The following is a 22,883-nucleotide window of genomic DNA, read 5'->3' as shown; positions in this document are numbered from 1 at the left end:
GAATTATTATTAGCTGAGATAATCAGGATGAAATTATATTCTTGTGTTTTTATTACAATGATACTAGCACTTATATTCCAAATTATATCAGGTAAAACTGATGTAAGTAAATTTTCTAGTGTACTCCCCTTTCTCATTTTATATATGCGCCACTACACTGCCCCTCTGATGTCTTCAGTCTGGGGTGGGCGCATGTGTAACAGCAAGTCATCAGTGTCCCAGGTCCTCCACCAAGTAGAGTCAGACATTAGTGGAGAGAGTTTCTCTTTGTCCTTGCTGGGATAAGCACAATTGAAAATTTCTTCTTTCTCACCCTATGATTTATGCGAGGTCATTCTTACACGCTTACTAATATGCTCCACACCTTGTTCATTGATTCACATCTCATTGATTCATCTTCATTGGTTCACAGCTCCACAGTAGATCCAAATTCCCTGTATGTGATGCATTTTTCATGTGCTGGATACTCGTTGTTTGTTCTCCTTCGTTACATCTAAAATTTGTCTTACCCACCTGCTGATGTTGCACCCTTTGATGGCCAGTGAGGAACCCCTGGTGAGCTATTGGTAGCCCGAGGCTGCCAATGTCATCCTACACCTGTACTGCCAGGGCCCCTCTTATCATCCCATGCTAATGAACCTTTATGCTGCATTTTATTTTGGGGTCATAAATAGTTCATTCTACACAGAATAACTACCTACTGTTGGTGTGTACCAGTTACAAAAAGTACATGTAACAACGAACATTTCACCATGCAACTGGATAAAGCAAAACAAAAGCTAAAGCAAAGTCAATAGCAGATATCAGGTCATTAGATAATTGCTTACAGCTAAAGAAAGCATGGGAAAAGCTTGACAGGTCCTGATGCCTGTGCTATTACCTTATCACCAAGCTCTGACCTTTCACCAGCAATGGCAGGACGTTATTTGTGGAACAAAATGAGAGAATGTGAGTAAGCATTGTTTTTTCTAATGATTGGTACTACCAGTGATAACTGGTTTGAACTGAAACTAATTAATAAATGCTCTGCCAAGTGGGTTCACCCTTTTCTCCTGCTGGGGACTTATACTGCCCTTTCCTCAGCATACTGCTTTCTTGTTTGTCCTTGTTTTCCTGGAGGAGGAGGAGGTAGAGGTTGTGGCTGCTGGTGCTCGTGCTAGCTTTTAAACTTGAGTGATGGTGCAATGGAGGAAGACAACCAGGTCAGAGGGGGTGGGAAAGTGTCTGAGCTTGTTCAAATCAAAATTAATAGCCCCATTATGAAAGAGGAAAGTCAAACTATGCTGTGAGTGTTGATGGAATGAGAGGGATTGACCTGTATATTGGAGCTGGCACAATAGCTGGTGCTGAGTAGGGATGTGATACATGCATTAGAGAAATGTGTATTGGAGTAGCACCTGTAATGGAAGACGGTGCCTGAAAGAAGCTAGAGGGTTTTGACATGCAGGTGAGAGGGATTTACTCAGTGCTTAAAGGCAAAGTTGAAAAGGCTGAGTTGAATACTGAAGAAAGAAAACAAGGGCTGCATGCTAAAGAGGGAAAACATGGCCAAAAAGATGCAAAGGGAAGATTCCTGGGGGAGGGAAGAGAAAGCTGTAAGAGAGGAAGGCCCCAAGGCTTTGTTCCCTAAATGTAGGGTATTGCAGGAGAGCCTGGCAGTGGTGGCAGAAGGCAGACCTTCTGGCCATCACTGGAGGTGGGCTGGCAGCACAGGGAGTCACCTCGCAGGTAGGTCAGTGAGCCTGCGCTGTGGCCATGGCTAGGCTCAGGAGCAAGTTTGTCCACAAGGCTGGTGGGTCATGGGGAAAGGGAAGTCAGAAGGTGGGTGGGTGGTGGAAGCCTGGGCACAGCAAGGCAGTCAGCAGCTGCAAACCAACAGCGTGGCTGAGCGTGCACCGTGAGGGGGTCCGGGCTGGGCTTGCCATTCTCCTTAAGTCACCTGCAGCCCAGCCCAAATGCTGTTATGTTTATCTGGCATCCACAGTATTGATCTGAGAATAAAAGGAAGCCCTTGCGAATGCTCGCTCAACTCCTACTCAGGTTTTGACCAACACACAACTCGCACCTGATAAATGTTGGGAGCAGCACCATTAGGTCAAAGCCAGAGTGACACATAGGCAGGATGCGATGGATGAGGAGGGGTAGAGGTCACTATGCAGCTGTTATCACCTGCAGCTTGCTGCCTCCTGCAGCTATCATGCTTGTACAGTGATTGCATGACAGTTTCTTCAGAATCCACTAACTTATGGAAATGGTGTAGATCAGACTTCCAAGCTGGAAGTTATAAATACATTAGCTTACCCAAAAATCTTCTGAAGCTGATCCAACAGCAGCCAAACTGCTGAGGCTTTTGTGCTTCCAGGTGTGATACAGGGGACACCCACAAAGTGACAGAGAAGGAAGAATGAGCACTCTCACTGTTGAGTAGGTAATATTTTGCTCATAGCTGTGTGAGTTTTGAGTTACGAATTGGGGAACTTGTGAGTTAGAAACGTCATGAATTAAGTGATGAACCAGTGAATTCACACGTTAAACTAGTCTGTACAAAGGTGACTTAGACCTTGTTTGAAGTGTTTTTCTTTCCTAGTGTGTTCATAAATAAAGTTTCATTTGCAGAGTGCATTATCCTGCAAATTTGAGCAATTCCAATGCATTATGACACCCGTGATAATGAAAAGTAGTAAACATCTGGTCTAGTGAAAACTGCAGTAGCAATGAGTTGCATTGTAGCTACAGATATTTTGCTTATGCTACAGGAGCCTCCTTACTGGGCACAAATGCAGTGTAGCCTCTCTGTTTGGTAGCTTTGGCGGCTTTTTCTTTTGTGAGCTTTTGCAGCTTGGTTAGCTTTTGGCATCTACCGTATGCTTGGGCAAGGAGTTCCCCAGGTATGGTACCAACAGATATGAAGAAATGTCCCATATTTACTTTGACCCTCATTCTTCTACTGACCTCCTTTGACACCATGTATCTCAGGTACTGGAAAAATCAGGGAAAATTTCTCCCCTCTCCAACATGCAGTCTATAATTTCATAGACTTCTCTACTGTATTGCCCCCGAATCACTTCTTTGTCAGACTTTAGGAGTCCTCCATTATTCACTTTGTGCATGGAAACTGTTCTACATCTGTGATCGGTCTTGTTCCTCTCCTCTGAACTTCTCCCAATGTTTTCTCACTTTAAGTACCATTTAAAGCCAATACAGCTGTTTTAAGCACGTGTATTTTCAAAGGACACTGTTAATGAGTGAATGGCCTACCTGTGCAGGGAGAATACAGGTCTTTTGGGATCCAGGTTCATTAGGTTAAACTTGGACTCAACTGTGACTGAAACAGATTCAAAGCCTGCCCTGGTTACAAGATCTGTACAGTAAAGACTGAACACACTTTATTCTATTATGTGCATTGTTTCACAACATCCCTTGTTCTCATACGACCACTGGTGTGATTGCCCTTGAAAAGGCCATGGATGATCTTTCTACAATTTACTGATAAGGAGTAAGGCATTAACATTTGAAAACCAGCTGATTTTTTCCATCACTGTGTAGATTCATAGGGTTCTGAGATGCTTCTAAATATTACCTGCATTCTGCTCTTCTTCGGAGTAACTAAGTCTCAGTATCACTGTGGTTACATGGTGCCCTTCAGATTGTTTTATCTGATTACAAAATTCCTCTGTTTGGAAATAGCCTGCAGAATAATAGTGAAATGCTGCTGTGAACTTCAGGCAACTGAACAGCCAAAACCTCACAGAGTTAGGGGTAAATCTAGTGAGCTGTAACTCAATTTTAGTTTTCTTCAGCTGTGTTTGCATTAATAAGTTTAACAGGAGCAGATTTGCAGAGTGAAGTGGCTGGTATCAAGTCCCCAGTAGCTACACTGTACTTTGGAGGGTTCATATTGGACTTGGCTCTGTCTGGTCTGAATGGGTATGAGCACTTGGAGAGCTTTTGGCATGCTTTTCAGTCCTCTCTCATCTGTGACAGCTGTGTGGCAAAGGTCTGCCTGGGCAATGTGATCTGAGAGCAGTGAAGTATTTGATATTTCCCCCTGTAAGTATATTGATACAAAAGTACTCACATCACTACTGCTCACTCCTGTAGGAGGCACAAATGGACTGTACACTGTAAGCAACAGTCAAAATGCACCTTCAGAAGTAATGGTATGAAGTCTTCGTAGTCCAACTTTAAGGAAAAAAAATCTCTAGTCTGCCACAAGTCTGTTTTCTTACCAGCAGGAATTCCTGGTGCCATCTACAGAGTGGCACACTCTGATCCAGTTTGATCACTGAAACTATTTTTACACTAATTTGGCTGTATCTGTGCTTGTGATTGTACCAAGATGCATGTTTTGGGAACTTGTCTCCTTTTAACCGAATGCAATGTACATCATTAGGGACGTACACTGGCTCCAAATTCCCTTTGCAGCTGTAAAAGTTTACCCTGCTGTTTGCTTAAAAGTTTGTTGTCCTTTATAAAGCAAACAACTTGAGCTAATTTAGGGACTGTTATAAAGATGATGTTCCAAAGCCTCTGCTGCCTAAACAGTTTGGTTTATAGGAAGACATTCTCTTGTACTAATATAAGCTTTGCACAGGGCCATTATAAACCCCACTGCAACATGCGAGTGAATTATTTTCTGCCTTTCAATTGGTTAAGTAAGGTAGCCACAGTTTTTGCATTATAAAATAATACTTTGTGCTCCAATCTGCGAGCTCTGGAAGAGCTTTTAACTAATAAAACCTATTCCCAAAGCTCTGTTGGCCTCATCAGCGTTACTGGTGCCCAAGAAAAAAAATGCCTTTGTGTTCAGAGACACTTAGCATTGGGGAAGTGTCATCTTCAAACTGCAAATTAACTTGCATCCAACTGTGGTTACAACTGAAGGTGCGAGGCTAAGCAAATGGGAAAAACTATCCTTTTGTGGAAAAAGATGGGGAAAAAAGCAGACTTCAGGCTGCGGGGGGTCAGGAAAATAAGAAAGTAAAATAAATACTAAATGTGTTATTGCTGTCTCTCTAGTGAAGCTGTGTAACATCAGGATGATCTTGTAAGACATTGGTTTTTTTCTGGGAAACAGCTTTTAGCTTGTTCGGGCTTTTGTTAGCTGGGCTTCTGAAAATCCACAGAGCTTATGGACCAGGTGAAGAAACTGCATTCATTTTTGCAGTACTTCATCTCCTCACTCGTGCAGACAAAGATAGCAGCTGCTTCTCTCTCCATCATCATGTTTTCCACAGCTGCCTCCATCCCTAGCTTGCCCCTTCAGAGTGGTCCTGAGGCCACCCTGGTATTATGTGCCCCTGTCCCATGTTTGCCCTGGAGCACAGTGGGCTGTGTGTGCAGGGGGCATCCAGGGAGCTAGTGCCCCTACCTTATTGTGCGTGTTACAGCTGCTCTTGGAGATAGTATGACCGCAGTGCTTCAGAGGAGGAGGAGATCCTTTTCCCCGCTGTTTTGTCAGTAATCAATTTCCAGCTGTCACCATATGCTAACCCAGAGTCCCAAGCAGGTCCCTCCATGACCAGCCAATTTCTAAACTCCCAAGGAAGCACTTTGTGTTGTAGGCTAGTGTATTGACATGTATGTTTCTTGTATTAGGCAGTTTGGCTGTTACATCCTATAACGCTGAAAATCTCTGCATGTGATTTTTAAGTATTACACATTGATTGCCAGAGAACAAATATGGCAACTGGGGACAGTAACGGGGGAGAGGGGCAGAAGAGGTTGTACCTGGAACAACATAGATATGCCAGCAGGCGAACTGGTTATGCGGGTTTTTTTCTGATATCTTTAATTTCTGTCTCCAATTGGATCTTGTTTCATTTATGTCACTGCTCAAACAGTGGTTGAATGCCTCTCTTCCTGGAGCAGGGACGGGACGCACACCCCTTCTTGTGTAGAAAGGACATCTCTGTTGCTTTCTGCCCCATTCAGGCCATCCTTTCTCAAAATGCTGTAATAAGCAGATGTATGTAACTATGTAGGTGATATTATGGGTTGGGACTGGGAATGATGAGAAACTGCCTTTCCCTCCAGTTTTCTGGAAATGCCTAGGAAGTTATCCACCATGGCACTATCATTCTCCTTGGTCAGAGCTGGAGCTCCCCTCTAAGGAGAGATACTAGGCAGCTGCCAGGACAAAAGCTCTGATATCAGGAATTTATTGGATTCATATTCCTGGAGATCGGTATGGGGATTAGCTTCAATGGCTCTACAGTCATTGGAGCTGTCCAGGCTCCTCTACAGAGATGTTTTCCTCTCCTGGGAAGGGCTTAGGTTCATCACAGCCAGAAGCAAGCTACGCTTTGGAAAGTCCCAAATCAGGCATCCAAGATGCCAGCTGTGCAATGTTTGGGACAGATGCAGAAATCCTATTTCACCCATTTCAGAAGATGCAATTTCTGGCCATCCTAAATGAAATGCAAATCTTTTACGAACAATTTTCTATAAGTAACTTGTATAGGGACAAATTGTACTAAGGTGAATGCTTTTTCATTTTATTTCAGGTTTCTTGTACTTTGTGCAGAACCCATGTCAATCTGTGACAGCATTACAGCAGAGTAACAAAACCCATGGAATGGGCTTGTTTCACTTTCAAGCAGATCAGCTGCAAGCTCTTGGCCAGATACCATTACCAATAGCTTGAGTATTTTAGTGTGTTAGAGCAGAGTGTGAATTTGTTCTATCACATCTTCTGTATTGAATACAGAATGGATATTACCCAGCCTCTAAGCAAGAGCTGCCAAGAAAGGCTACGCTGGCTTTTTAGAGCAAGTGCAGAACTATGCAGTTAATGAGAAGGACACACAGCAGTACCTACAGCATCACATCTCAGTAGGCCATCTGGACTGAAAAGAAAGTGGGGTTTATTTTTCTTCTTTTGTCTGCGTGAATGCCTTTCCTTGATAACAATGATTTTACATAGCTTTTCTTTAGCTACTTTTCATGATTCGAAGCAGGCCTGTGTTTGGGAACTCCTGTAACAGATCGTATAATTTCTGCTTCTGATACTATTTCTGGGCTTTTTGCTTCTGATCTGGTTTTGCCATTGTGTCAAAGAAACTGATGAGAGCCCAACTTGTACCTGCCGATCAGGAGGTCACTTTGCAATTTTCTCAGTGAGTTGATTTGTCAGATAAAATGCTGCTTAATCAGATCTTGAACAATTATGCAATTATGAAAAGCAGCATTTAATGATATTTGAAGAAAGAATGAGCTAAAACTCAAAAAATGAGTGTGGGGAGGAAATATGTTGCATTGCACTTATGTGCTTTGGTGGCAATGCTGTCTGCAGTGTCACTCACATCTGTGTATCTCCTACTGTCCCAAAGGGCCTGATGCTATGAACACTCAACAGAAGCACAGTTAACAGTGTTTTTCCAAACTGGACTGCAAGCCTTGGGAAAAGTGTTCTCTCTCAACTTAGAGCAACTTAAAGCAGTGGTGACCAAGATGGGATGGTAACATATCTCCTTGCAATGCCAGAGGAAGGCTGGGTACTAGGTGGTCCCCCTTCTTCCCACATCACCCAAAAGCCTTCTGTCCTCTCCACTGCCTCAGAGTTGCCTCACGTGAGCCTAGTGCCAGAACTGAAAGGCCTTGAAAAAAGTGGTATTTGATGAAGAGATCAGCCCATAGATCTCTTTTGCATAAAACTTATCCCTAGAGAAGAGGTGCTTAGAAACGAACCATGAACTGAAATAATAATGCTGGTGGGCCACATGCTGCCCATTCAGCTGCAGGCTAAAGCTGCAGTCTTTCCAATGTTTTAGCAGCTGTGTTCCCCCTGATTTGGTCTGCCTTGTGCATGGTTGGCAGCTCTGACCTGGCAGGTGCAAGCATGTAAAGACAGTCTGGGGAATTTGTCCTTCCCAGGTACTTGCCTTTACCCTACTTTTGCTGGGTCTATGTAGAAGACATTAGCAGGTCACAAAGTCAAGTGCTCAGAAACAGGAGTGCGTGACTGACACTAAGTCAGCCCCTTTGCAGGGCAGTCATCACCATTGTATACACCAATTACTTACTTTTTTCTACAGGAATAATCCCTCCCTTGGCCAGGATGGAGGGTGCCAGTGCCACAGGAAGGACTGTGCAGTGAGTACAATCCTTGTCTGCTGGATTCCAGCCTCATCTCCTGCGGGAGTCGGGGAAAATGTGGGTAAGGGAAGGGAGTAGCAGAAGAACAAGATGAGGTTATGAATGCTTAGACTGTGCATGCCCTCACTGGCACTCCACTCCTGTGGTGGGGAGCTGGTGGGTCTATCTGGAATGAGTGACGAGGTGTTTGCAGCTCTGGATGATTGACTGCAGGCACAGGGCTCCTGCGTGCGGTGGTAGCGTGCTCATTGCTGCGGGGAAGTTAATGAGGGTCACAGGCTGAATTCATCAAATGCGGCAGGGAGTCTAACTCCTCTCAAAAACTGGCTGTTAATTGAGCACCCCGATTTTCCAGGTAACTCTCAGCTGCTCCCTGCATTACAGGGCTTATTGGGAAAATACAGTCATTGTGTAAAACAGAAAACATGTGAAGAAAGTGACTCTGTTTTCTGAAAAGGGCTTGAATAGCCGGTAGGGAGAAAATGCAGGACAAGCTTGTGGTGCTTCTTGACCCCTTCCCCCTGCCCTTGCTGAGGGTCCCTCACTCCTTCCCTGGCCTTGCTTGAAATTGGGGCAGAAACTTCAGAGACATTGCAGTGCCTACAAAAAAAACAAATGGAGGGGGTGTAGTAAAGCTGAAAGGTAGAAGGCAAAATCCCTGGTCAAGGTGCAGGTTATCTGCAGACATCGTACTGGTTGTGGGGTCCCCGCTTTCAGCCCTAAACAGCCGCAGCAACACGTGCTTGGGGGAGGCTGTCTGTACTAGCAGCTTGAGCGTGGGAGTATCCCATGCTGTTTTCAGTGGGACAATAGTGGCTGAAATGATGAGCCACTGCAATAACTAACTTTACAAGGACTTAATTGTTCAGTTCTTGTAATGTTTTATTTTCATGATTTATTATATTAATTCATGTTACCATATGTGGTAGGTTCAATATATTTATCTTCCAGTAGGATGAAGGCTTTCAGGCAAATCCTGGCCTGGTGAGCTTCCCTAGGGAAAGTCACCATCCACAAGGCTGCTGGACTTGCACGGTCTCAATGAGCGTGTGTGACAGTCCAGTGGCTGTCAGTCCTTCAGCCCCACAGTGACCCCACCAGCGGGGGCTTTGGTGCAGCACAAACCTGGGATCGTGGAGCTGAAGCCTGGACTTAAAGGTTGATGTGACTGGGAAGTAACCGAGATTAGTTTGACAAGTGCCTGTAGCAGCAGAGGTCAGAAATCTATTCCTCTTCCCTTTGCTTGGCCATGAAGACTAAGTGATTGGTGAGGAGAGAAAGATTTGACTTTGTGTTTCCTTCTATCCCCCTTGAAAACAAAACAAGAAACGTGTAGACACCAAATAATTAAAAGACAACTGTGGTTTTCCTCTTCTTTTTTATTTCTTGTGCTTCATCAATTTTGAGGCATATTGCTGATGTCTGGCTGGGTTCAGTAGATCCATCCACCCCAAAACAAGCTCTTGGTGAAGGACATGGGGGCAACGAAGTCAGCTCCAGAAGCAGCACAAGCCTTCCTAGTGCACACCAGAAGAGATAAATGATAACACGAACAGCTGGTAAATCTTCAGAAGTCTGGCTGCTACTTTGCTTGTTGTCACATATATTGACTTTAGAGGATGTCATGGTTTAACCCCAGCCAGCAGCTAAACCCCACTCAGCTGCTTGCTCCCTCCCCCCACCCCAGTGGGATGGGGGAGAGAATCACAAGAGTAAAAGTCAGAAAACTCACAGGTTGGGATAAAGGCAGTTTAACAGGCAAAGCAAAAGCCGTGCACACAAGCAAAGCAAACCAAGGAGCTCATTCACCACTGCCCATGGGTGAATTCAGCCATCCCCAGGGAAGCTGGGCTCCATCACGTGTGATGGGTACTTGGGAGGGCAAATGCCATCACTCTGAATGTGTCCCCTTCATTCCAGCTTTATACGCTGGGCACGACGCCACATGGTCTGGAATACCCCTTTGGTCAGCTGGGGTCAGCTGTCGCAGCTGTGTCCCCTCCCCACTCCTCCTGCCCCCCAGCCTGCTCGCTGGTGGGGTGGGGTGAGGGGCAGCAAAGGCCTTGATGTTGTGTAAGCTCAGCAATAATGAAAATATCTCTGTATTATCAACACTGTTTTCAGCACAAATCCAAAGCATAGCCCCATACTAGCCACTATGAAGAAAATTAACTCTATCCCAGCCAAAACCAGCACAGGGGATTTCCAAAAATTAACAGGAAAATTAAGGGGAGTAATAGGAATAAAATCAGGAAACCTGAGCAGGGACCGTATCTCTGCACTACAGGAAAGAACTGAACACACTGCTGAAGCCAGAGGAAGAGGGAAGCATTTCTGCTGATAAGTCATTTGCCGAGGGAGGCAATGAAACCCACCAGACAGAGCTGGAAGATGATTCAGGATGAGTTAGCTCTGCAAGCTGATTTTGGGGCATCCTTGTGCAAGTCCCTGGAGGTGTTTAAAAAATGCATAGATGCTTAGGGTTTAGTGATGGACTTGGCAGCCCTAGGTTAACAGTTGGACTTGAGGATCTTTATGGTCTTTTCCAATCTAAATGATTCTATGATTTCTATGATTCAAAGCTAGTTCTCGGTTTTGTGTCTTGTCTTATACCTGGGAAGGGGTCATACTGCTTGCATACTGCCTGGAGCCAAGGGCAAATGCTCAGCCACAGATTCCAGAAAGTGATCCTCAGAACAACCACTGCTGGGTTTTTTTACAAAAACTTCGCACTTGCAGGGAAACAAGAAATGAGGAGAAATAATAAGAATAAATAAACATTTAAAGCATGGGCTAATTTTTACTTGGCTTCAAATGAAAAACTGATGGTCAGAAAGTTCTTTTTTTTTTCCCCAAAAGCTTACATGGGCTGTGGATTTTAAAAGTCTTAGAAACATGGTATTATTACACTAGATTATTATAAATCTTGTATGTAATGTAGAAGTAGGTAGAGGAGTTTAAGTTATCTTATACGTAACATCTCCAGCAACAAATGCCCCAGATGGTTGTGTTTGGTGAGAGCTGATTTGCAGAGAGGTACAGGGCTGTTTTTTAAAGGTACTGAGTAAAAAGTGCTTGCCTCCCCCGACTTCAGCGAAAGCACATGGCCCCTCTCAGGAAGAGATGTGTCTTAGCAGAACGCATACAAAACCGTTGATAACGTGCCAGCTTTTAAAAGGATCAATATTAACTATGTATTGTTGTGTTGTAAAGACAGGTGAAAGTAATACCAAAAGCAGCTGTTTTATCAGGGTTGGACTAGCTTACATCAGGTCTTGGTTTGGCTTTGTGCTCTTTATTGACTAAGAGGTAGTATTTGATTGCAACCGAGAGATCTACTTTTAATTAGCCCAGGTTGGATGCTTGTATCCTGAGTCTTTGATAAATTTAATTTGATACTAGTGCAAACACTGAACTTGACACCACTGTGTCATCTTTGACTCAGAAATTTCTCTTGAGAAGTACATCAATTGGGTATTGCTGTGCGGCAAGCACAGTGAAACAACACCTCCATACTCCAGCCAGGTTTCCTTTTTTCATCAGAGACCAAAACGTTTACTACTGTGTCAGCCTTGGAAACACTTTTCACCTATTTCCTCTCTCAATGCATTTGTAAGTCATCTTAATTGTCTCACTACACTGAAGGTTGGTCCGAAGTGGCTCAGAGTGATACAGAGCAACACAGTGAACAATTTTTTTGGCACCCTAGAAGAACATCCAGTGATACTTTGCTGTCTTTCATTCAAAATTAACCACAGCTATACCTCTGTAAAAGCATGTTTCATTCTATTGCTACAGCCTTGATGGTTTTCTACTGCCTTTGAGTCAGTCACTTCAGCTGATATTGATTTTAAAGCATTACCAATTGTTTTCCCTTTAAACTGACCTACTGATTTTTGAAATATTAACACATATACAGACTGCTGACGTGAAAATGAATCAACTTTGTGGTAAAGTACATTATATATCCTGTAGCTTGAATGTTAGCCTGGTCCCCTGGAGGTTTGACAGGAAGATTTGTAGTACCTTTGAGCTCTGAGCCTGGCTCTGTTTGACTCAGTAGCCTTGAGTACGTTATTGCGTTCCCAGACAACTCAGAAATCAGACACTGAGATGTGAGGGCAAGAGCACCAGAAGCCCAAGGGTCAGTGCTTCTCACTTGCCGTCTGTCCATTGCCAAAACTGTTTACCTGCATTCATTTTATCTTAGGCAGATTTTCAAGTCGTTCTGGTTAAATGTTTGGACACCATCTACCAAAATTCCCTCAAGGTCTCCACACACGTGCATGACACACACACATACATGTGCGCTCATGTTCAGGCATCTCCAAAGCACTTGGATGTCCAAAGGTGTTGAGCCCTGGCCCTTTAGAATGTCTCAGGTTGGTAAGAAAGCAGCTTACTTTTTTTTTATGTCTCTTCATGAATGTGTAAAGGGCTATTTAAGAGCTACTGCTAAGAAATAATCTCATTTAACACATGGCAATAATCAGGCTAGGTGCTCATAGAAGCAATGCAAGGATCTGATCACTTACTGCAGGGTTACATTTATTCTGTTAACTCCAGTCTACACCACGGGCTTTGCTGATCGTTCTTCCTCTTTCTCTGCAGTTCAATTGTTGCAGAGGTCCCTGTCCAATTTCTCCATGCAGCCCCAGGGGTACACTTAAATACCCCTTGCATAAGAATTATCATCTGGGATGGAGCCCTTTGGGTTTGGTGCTCATTTGCTGGATTCCCTGTGCTAGTGAATGCAATATGCAGAATGCTTGCCTGTGCTTTAAAGACCAGCTTGCATCTTAAAAATAACTTTTTAGAAAACAATTCTCCTTTACCTTCTCCCCTAAGCCAGACAATTCAGTCATGTCCTGAGTTATATATATCGCTTTTCCTCATGCTTTCCTAATAATGGCAATGGTATTTTTCTGGGAAAACCTCCGTGCTTATTAACTATTCCTCTTCTCCTGCAGATTATTTCCTCATTGGGATCATAATTCTCTGCAATATCTTCATTGATTTCTTCTGGAAATGTTCATAAAACTTAGTTCTTTATACATAGTGATCTGTAAATGTAAACTGTCAGGATTTTCAAAAGTGACTAGCGATTTTTGCAAGTTCAAAATGAGATGCTGCAAGAAAGCTTGTTTTTCCAGAGAATGTTCCTCTGCCTTCAGAAAATAAGTTTTTTCTCTCTAAAGTGGTTCAGGTTTGGTGCCCACAATGAAGTGACAAAGAAAAAGGATTCCTGCTACCAAGTAACAGCCACCCATTTGCCTACAGGCCTGAGCGTGGAGCCTCATGTCCAGCTCAGCACGCTGGAAATACCCACAGTGATCTCTACCAAGGCTGCCCCCCCGTCCCCTCTGCTGCTGGCACGATTGCTGTATGAGTCTTTGCAAGGCCACCACCCCAACCTGCCCACACACTCACGCATACACCTTCTCATCCTCCCATACAAAGCCTTTAACACTTAACTTTCAGCTGATGAACCTGCCAGCAAGGTTCCCAAACAGATGGTGAGTCTCGCGCATGAGAAAAATTTCTATTTCTAGACCCATTTTGCAGAACACAAGAGCTCTGGAAGAGGTTTGCTCACGGCCTTGCAATGAAATCACAGAGCTGTGATGCGCAGGTGGATACTCAAACCTCCTGAGCACCATCCTCCATACTCGAGGCCAGGTGGGACCTGCCTTCTTGCCAAGACCCCTGCTGCTCTTTCAACCACTGCTAGCCAGCCACCCCAGGAGCACAGGGCTTCAGGCAAGCCAGTGGTCATGTCTTAAAAAATTGAGTGGCCACAGACCACGAGAGATGAATTTTCAGGCTGTGTCTGACCTTCAGCCCTGGGTTTCGTATCCCTGCATGAGACCACAAACATGCAGCGTGAAGGAATGAAGAGCAACCAAAGAATACAATGGAGTACATGTTGTCTGAAGCGAAGAGCTGGCCTCTCCTCAGACTTTCAGGCTTTTCATTTGTTTGAATCTGGCTCTCTGACACATTGAGAGGGCCCTGCTGTCAGAAGCAGCGGTCTCCTTCCTTCTCAGAAAGGGAAAGGTTGTGGGCACTGCACAGCAGAGTGACAGCTTCAAGCTGTCTCCATTATCTGGAAAGTTGTTTTGTGTGGGGAGCTGGGCAGGTGATGGTCAACTTTGACAGCCAGGCTGGAAACCAGTGAGAAGAGGTCCTTGGTCCAAGGTATGACTGAGACCCTCAAAAGAAAGGTGGATGTCCTTAGCCTCTCTGTGCAGCCTGAGTGGGGTGAAAGAAAATGTCACACCAGAGCTGGGAGAGACTGTCCTACAGACCAACTGAGACATCTTCCATTTCTTCAGGCAGAGAGCACAACAACGTCAATCTGGAAAAGAGGGTTGATTTAGAGCTGCAGGTGCAAGAAGCTGCTGGGAGAAACTAGAAATTGTCTGTTAAAGATCTCCTGTATACACAAGACACACACACTGTTGATTGCTTTGACCACCACAGGTGAATAGGTCTACTGGGCGAATAATCCAAGCATGGGAACTGTTCCCATGTGTGAAAAGCAACACACCTGTACCACAGTGGTTTTGAAGCAGGTGTCTCGTGGGAGCAGATCCTTCACAAATGAGTTTTTCCTAGGCTGTTTTAATAAATCAAGAAAGAAAACATATTCTGACCAGCAATTCCACGTTATTATTTCAGCTAACTGCGAACTCTGCTACTATTTTGGCTCAGCCACCTGCTCACAAAGCTTAGTTTGTTGCTAAGTGTCAAAATACCCTAAATCAGAACTGGTGTCTCAGCTAGCAACCAAGCAGCAGTAACACTAATGAGTCTGCAACATGATTTACATACAGGATCTCAGTGCCTGCTACTATAAGAAGAGCAACTGTAGAGACTAGTAGGTCTGCATGAGCACAGACATAAAAATCTATCACGATTCTGATGATTTTTTTTTAAAAAAAATACATATTCAGGGGGTTTATAACATTTTAGCATCATATATCCCTTCCTGATTACTGAAATTTATATTCATGCTATGTAGGAAGTCCTAACTCAAGTCAGTATTTTTTAGACGTATTGCAGAAACAGGTTTTGGACTTTGTAGGGCTCTTTGTTTTTCTAGGTTTGACTCATATTTTGGCACAGGACAAAGCAAAAGTACAGGTAATTTTGAAGTATTTTACTCTAGAAATGCTACAGTCAGCAGGTCAGAATGTGGCTATCAGGATGTTTGGATTATGGCAGTGTGCTACTTTGCTCCCACTTGCTTGACTGCTTGGTTCTGGGTATGCTCTAGTCAACGACTGGTTGTGAAGCTCATTAACATTGCTGGAAAATGTTCATGCATGCAAAGGAATGAGGCTCCAAACATCCAAACACTCATCAGCAGTGACTCACAGACCAGAAGACACTCACTCATAACAACGCAAACCATGAGGCTGATGCTTCCAAATGCAATTTGAAGCCCTTGGTGGCTGGGGGAATTAATTACGTAAATTAGCCATAGTGGGCCAGCACCGCTGAGAGTTGAGCAGTGGAGCTGGCAGGGTGCATGCGACATCCACAGCCTCTCACCTGGGGTTCTATTCCCTGATGACGCTTGATAACATGCACAGGAAACACCAGCGTTCAGTTTTGACCTTCACTGTTCGAAAGCACAGAGGGAGAAGTGGGGAAAAAAATGGGATAATAATCTCTTTCCCTTTCTTTTCCTTTTTAAACCAACAGGCTTGACCCAGCAGGCTGCCAAACAGTACAGGCCTGCTCTTCCTCTTCTCTCTCCACCCCAGCGGGAACCATCAATACCTCAAACTGTGCCGTGGTGGGAGCCCTGTGTGCCAAGCCAGCTGCTCAGCAGCTGGGGAGTTGCAGGCATGGGCAGTCAGCGGGCCTGATACAGAGAGTCTGGCAGAGCTGCCAGAGTGGCAGGATCAGGGCAAAAGGGGCAGAGGGTCTCGATCTAGGAAGGAGGGGTGACAGATCAGAACAGGGGAGAGTAACGTGAAGCACCCAGAACTGGCTTGCTGGTAGGCTACCAGAGGGAAGACTACATTGCATAAGACTCTTGATGCTTCAGTTGTAAAACTACATCTGGTTCTGGCTCAGCAAAGCATGAGAGCACTTGATGATGCCTACATATGAAGTAATCACATACATGCCAGCAGAGTATTCATCATGCCACGTGTATATTGAAGAAACAAGGCCTCCTAGAAGGAAAACTTGGCATCTCCAATAATGACTCGTTCAATCCTTTGGAGTGGAAAAGCAGTTCCAAGAACTGGAAACAGCATGACTTTCATCTAAGAATGGCTTTTGTGGAGGTTCTCCCAGTCTGAGATCATTTCCCTTGAATGAACCAAAAGAAGGCCCACACATTGTTTAAATCTGTTAAAGGTGGTGGAAGTAAGCCACACATCAGTATCACACTTACCCTCAGCACAGAGAAAAGGGGAATGCCAGGCAAACTAAAGCCTAGGTGTAGTCTGTCTTCAAGTTTAGGCAAGCAAAACCCCAAAACAAACAACAAGAAAAAAAAATACAAATCATAAAGCTGTGGAAGAGGAAAAGAAGGAAGGAGAGAAATCTAGAGTCACTCTCCGAGGAAAGCTGCTCCCTTGCATAGGGAGCCCAGAAGACTGAGCTCCTCTAGGCAGTACTGATCAACATAAGGAGATACTCAGGGAGAAATCCTGGTCCCACTGAAGTCAACTTCACTCCTGCTTTGGACTTCAACGATGCAACAACTTCATGTGTTCTGTGGCAAATGAGGTGCATGAAAGTTCAGTGTATAAATCCTACCACAAAAGAATGGGCCAAGAGTATGGAGGGCCTATTCCTCATCCTTTTTTAAAACTGGACACTGCGCTGCAGAAACACAGATAAGTACATTTTTGGCATGGTGCTCAGAAAGGTAGCTTCAGATATAGCCATCAGTGAAACAAAGAAAGAATATTAACAATGCCAACTCTCTTACCCATAAAAAGCCTTACTGTAAGAACAGGAAGCTAAATAAAACACATCTACTACCTCCTTTCTCCAGCACCACATGATGTACAGTACAAAGGTATTTAAAACACCTATAATTGGATCTAGTGTAGCTTGAAAAAGTCCTAAAAGGGCATAATTACAATAATCAATGCAATAATGTGGGATGAGACCTTGTATTATAACTGGATCTGCACCTTTATTCAGAGGTTTTTCTCTCTAAAGCAGAGTTTGAAATCCAGGTTGTTTTGCTTTCTGAAGCTACGGCTGATAAGAATGTAAGAAGCTGTTCCTCCATCGCTGCTCCATTTCAGACGTTGAAGTCTGGCCCCCGTCAGACCCCCCCACAGCCTTACATGTTCTGGTGAGGAGCTGGAGAAGGTGCATGGACTTCCTCAACAGAGCACTGTTCATTCATAACAAAGCCATCTGTACTACCCACATCCATCGGACAGAGTTTGTAACACCAGGCAGAAAAGCAACTATCTAAAATTTTCAAGAACTGAGATATTGGTCCTTGATACATGAATGGAAAGAGAATCAGAAATGTGCTTGTGATGATGAGTCATGAGCTTAAAGGGATGCTGCCAGGTAGGTGTTTCTTTTCAGCTTTCCTCGTTCTACTACCAGCACAACAACTTGTCTTGGTGCACCTGTGAAAATCCGCAGGGCTAGATCCTTGCCTGGCAAATGCCAGCTGGGCACCCCAAGCCACCGTTCCCTGTCTCACTGCTTTAAACAGCAGGAGAACCTCCCTGCTGCCCTCAGTCAGGCCCCAGTCCAGCCACATTGATCTGCCATAGCGAGTCACCAGTCACCGGCACAGGACAGTCCCCAAGCTCTGGGGGAGTGAGGGAGGTGAGGCATTTGCTGGCACAAAGCCTAAATGGTCACACCAGGACCGAGACCACAGCATTGCCTTTAATGAAAAGGATACTTCACCACCAGTCGCGTGGTGCCCAGGTGGGCTGGGCACACTATACACCTTGTTCTGGTGGTGGCAGAAGGGCACCCATCAACCAGATACCCAAAGACTCGAGAACATGTACGTGTCATGGCCCATGAAGTGTCCATTTTAAAAAGGGACTTCTACACCAAAACATGGGGTGGCCCTGCAAGGACTCGTCTCATGGTGTGAGCTTGTAGCAAAGCAAGGAATGCTTCAACAAAGGTCCAAGAGAGCAAATTACATGTAAAACTACCTAGGTTTCCAGAAGTAACTGTATTAAGAGATATACAGAAGTTCATGCAATTGTCTTATCAGCTCCCTACCAGTGATGGAGGGAGCAGGGCTTCTGGCAGGGCTGGGGACCCCGCGGGGACCCCCTGGGGCCGGCTGGGCCTGAGGGGCTGCGGGACCCCTGCCGGGGCAGCGGGGGAAGGGCTGCAGCCCCTGGGAAGGGCTCACCTCGGAGCAGGTCGGGGGGGCTGTCTCCCGGGGGGGACCCACGCCAGGGCAGGGGCAGGGGGTGAGGAGCCCCCCGAGGGGCAGGAGCAGCAGGGACAGCTGTGATGGACTGACCGCAGCCCCCATGCCCCGTCCCCTGCGCCGCTGGCGGGGAGGGGGGACAGAAATCGGGGGTAACGTTAACCCCAGGGAGAAGGGAGAGGAGGGGGAAGGTGTTTTAAGGTTTGGGGTTTTTTTCTCATTACCCTACTCTGATGTGATTGGTAATAAACTAAACTAATTTCCCCGAGCCGAGTCTGTTCTGCCCATGACAGTAACTGCAGAGGGATCTCCCTGTCCTTATCCCGACCCACGAGCCGTTGGTTACATTTTCTCTCCCCCGTGCAGCTGGGGAGGGCAGTGACAGAGCGGCTCCGGTGGGCACCTGGCATCCAGCCAGCGTCATCCCACCACAATAACAAACAAGTTTCATTATTTTGGAGCTCTGATAATTCAAGGGAAAAGATTCCATCATACCCTTTGCACGAGTCCCAGTACCACTGTATTCTCGAAAACATTGTGCAGAGCTGCGTGAATGTCCAGCTACATTCAGTTCAACAAACGAGCCATTCAACATCACCATCCATCTGTGGGGCACCACCAGTGTTTTATAGCATAAAGACCTGTTCTGTGAGTGGCATTGGACTGTGTCAAGGGATCCTGAGGTACTATACAGCAGACAGGCTGTGGCTGACGGGAACATGAGATTTACAAGGCTGCTACTTGAGCTAAGCTGTGAAGACTCTGCTACAACACACATCTGTCTCCAGATGATGCACAGAAGACAGCAGAAAGCAGAAAAGCACATCAGCTAGGGCTGCTGAGCAGGCCTTCAAATCTGGGAGGTATGTGAGGCAAGAACTTATATTCTGTTAGACTGGTGCTGGGCTAGTCTTTCCCCTCACCACATTCAGCCTCGACCGAGCCAAAAGCTCATTCGTGACCTGATTATGCTGGCTTGGGGTGGAAGGTCAGATCACACTTGATGATATTTGGATGATTCAAGCAGATTCTGTCCCTCTTGACATGGACATTTTTGTGGCAGAGAAACACATCCAGATCATGGCAAGCTGTCATGCATATCCTCCAGGATGGGTACCACGGAGCCTTTTTTGAGGGAGTGTGATGGAGGGGAGGACAGCTCATCCTTACAGCATGGAGCTACTCCTGCTTCAGCCAGTGAAGACCCTGAAAGAAATTAATATTTTTTTCTCATAGAGAATGGATTTCAGTGAGGGAGGCTGGCGAAACCAGCCAGGTTGGTGGGGCAGGGACAGGAGACTCTGTCATGTGAAAAGAGAGGGAGGGGGCAGAGAAGGGAAAACTACTAGAAGGGATAGAGTAGGAAGTGATGGAAAGAGAGGGAGGCATCTCAGAGACAGGCAGTAGCACAGGTGTTCCCAGTCATAGCGCAGAGTAATACAGGTTTTGAAGACAGAGGACTGTGCAGGTGTGCACACAGATAGCATCATGTGCTGTTGTCCACTGTGGGAATCGCATTCTCCAAGAGCAAGGGCCTGCTGGCTTCTGCTGCTGGGGTTGTCAGACTCCTTGGCACAGACTGAGTGAAGGACCTGGATGGCCTCAGGAGTTCTACTGACCCCTTCCAACCTAGTGTCAAGCCCACCACCAAGGTAGGCAGCACTAAGATACGCCAAGGGTAACGCGCATGGCTAGTATGGCCAAGGTGTGTGCATAAATTTCCTACACCCATCAGTGGTGTCCCACTGCGTGATGGAGCAGTGATAACCACTGGAGAGGATAGTGTGCCGCACTGGTGGTCCCAGCACAATGGGGTATGTCATAACTCCTGCATGCTATAGTGTCATTCTAGATATCTTTAACAGCCACAACTTGTGGCTTGACTAGCCAGTGCATGGCTTCACAGATCTCTGCAAAGTTCACTTGCCCTTGGACCCAGAAGGTGACATGAATACACACACTTCCCAAAGTGGAGACCATAAGAATCTCTGAAGGTAACCTTTCACATCCAGACATCAGTGGGCCACTGTGAGGAGACATGCTCCTACAGATGCAAGGCACTCCTTACTGAACATCGGGATGGTGTGGCAGGTGAAAGTAAAGGTATAGATGCCCCCACATCCTATCTCCAGCAGTGACCCACCGATGCCTAAGGAATGCATATGGTCAAGGCAAATGTATGTGGTAATTCCTACTGACACCTCCTCAGGATTCAACTATTTTTTGCTTTTCTGAACTGGAGGTGTCTATGTATTTTTAATAACCTCTGACAGTTATTAAACGGTTACCTCAATTTTTCATGAACTCATGTAAACCATAAGGAGCTTCAACTTCCTTTGGCAAAAAGCCCCCCAAGTCTAGTTGCTGCTGCATGAAGGGCTGCCCCTGCTGTTCAGTTTGACTGATTCCCACCTGTTTGATTGGTGCCCCCTCACATGTCCCAGGTGGAGCCGGCATGATGCATGCACAAAGCTTTGAAGGCACGGTGGGTATCAGCCACCTAACACTAAGCAGATGCTGTGTGTCCATGCAGTGGTAGCAGTGGGCATGCTGAGGGGAGCATCCAGGCCCTATCCTAAAGGGAGCTTTCCAGAGCTGATGCAGCACAGGGCAGGGGCCTCCTCAGCAGGTGTATCTTGTGATGTGCAACATGGGTGCACTTGGGACAGACAGCTCATGGCAGGTGAGGACCGAGGCAGAGTAGTGCCAGTGCGCAGCCCTGTGTAGAGCGTTGACCCTCATAGTCATTTAGATCACTGTTCCCTGCCTGCCAATAGCCATGTGTTATCTCTCACCCTCTATTGAGACAGCAGGTTCCTGGGGTTGGGAACCCCATCATGAACTGCTCTTTGTTCAATATCCAGCACTGCCATGTTGTGGTCCTTCACTTCTGGCTGGGAGATGAGTGGAGCTGCAAGGCTCCATCACAGAATGGTAACTCAGGGGCAGGGGCAAGCACGTGAAAATATTGATGTCGCAGCCCTCCCCTCTCCCTCAGGTTTTGTTTTCACTCCAGCTGCCTAATGAAAACATTAATCTAAAAATAATGTAATAAAGAAACCTTCCACATTGACATGCGAAACAATCTTTGCTCAAAAGCTGCAAGATATCATCGGGCTGTGGAGCCTGCCAGCAGGTCAGCGCTGTGACTGAAGTTTATTAGCAGAGCTGACAAGGTTGTGCCGGTCTCTCTGCGCCAGCAGCAAATCACAAGGTTTCTAATTCAGAGCCTCTTATTAACAACAGTCCCTGTTCCTTGTTTTTATTTGTAGGACTGATTGAGGGCACTGTAAATCTGTGAGCGAGCAGTCCAAGGACTTGAGTTAGAGTCCGGGGGGGTCAGTCTTGGAGGAGAACAGCTTTGTAAGTATGTGCGCTGGTTTACTGAGCTAGAAGCTCTGATCAAGAGAGCATGCAAGCTAATTCACAAGAAAAGTAGGTTGCCCATGAGTTGCTGGTATTCTTATGCTCTCTTGCCTCTAGAGAGTGGCACTCTTGGAAATACACAGCTGTCGTGCAGACCTTATCAGATAAAAGGCAGTTTTCCTGGGAAAAAACAATTTGCTTTTTTTATTGAATTCTAACGCTTCGTACCAGATGACTCATTGTCACACTTCTTATCCCTCTTCTCACTGAACTAGAATCATGTAGCACGTTACTTTCATCCATTGTGGCTTGTTGATAAGATGAAAGGACAAATTTTAAACTTTAAGATTTTTCTTATCCTATCAGAGATTAGGAATATTAATTTTTTTTCCCTCTGGTCAGCTGGTTGGCATTTGGAGCTGAGGAATGTCATTTAGTATTAGTGGCCTCAGACCTGAAATGTAAATATTTTATAGAGTTCTTTGCATCGGTTCTGGGACCCTCCAGGTGGAGGAATGAAGGTCGTCTGAAGTCACCAGCTCTGCTTGTTGGATTTTAGCCAATGACAGTTTCATAAATACCTTCCTTGAGTATGATATTAAAAATATCACACCAATTAGTTTTTCCCATTGTTCCTAGAGTCCGATCGAACTGTCTAGGAAGCTGGCAAGAGTATTCTTTGATTTTAATGAGAACTGGATAAAAACTCAGAATACAATGGACCAGCTATTCATTTAGCGTTAAGTCAACAGAGCACAAGTGGCTTCAATAAAGATGTGCCAATTTACAGCATGTGAGGAACGGGCAACGTATTATTCCATAACAGTGAAACAATACATTCACAGGGTGATGTCAGGATCTTGGTGTCAAAACATTTGGATGTGAGCCATTTGGGGCAAGAGGTGGGGTGAATAATAAAAACCAAATTAATATTTTTTCTTAATAAGTCATTCCACCTCTGTTATTCTTCCAAGTGCCAAAACCCCACATATTTGCCTATGAGACATTTTGGTGCATGCTAATC

Source organism: Falco biarmicus, chromosome 3 (assembly GCF_023638135.1).
Source record: "Falco biarmicus isolate bFalBia1 chromosome 3, bFalBia1.pri, whole genome shotgun sequence".
Classification (NCBI taxonomy): domain Eukaryota; kingdom Metazoa; phylum Chordata; class Aves; order Falconiformes; family Falconidae; genus Falco; species Falco biarmicus.
The sequence above is the reverse complement of the archived record's forward strand: the minus strand, read 5'-3'. Positions refer to the sequence as shown.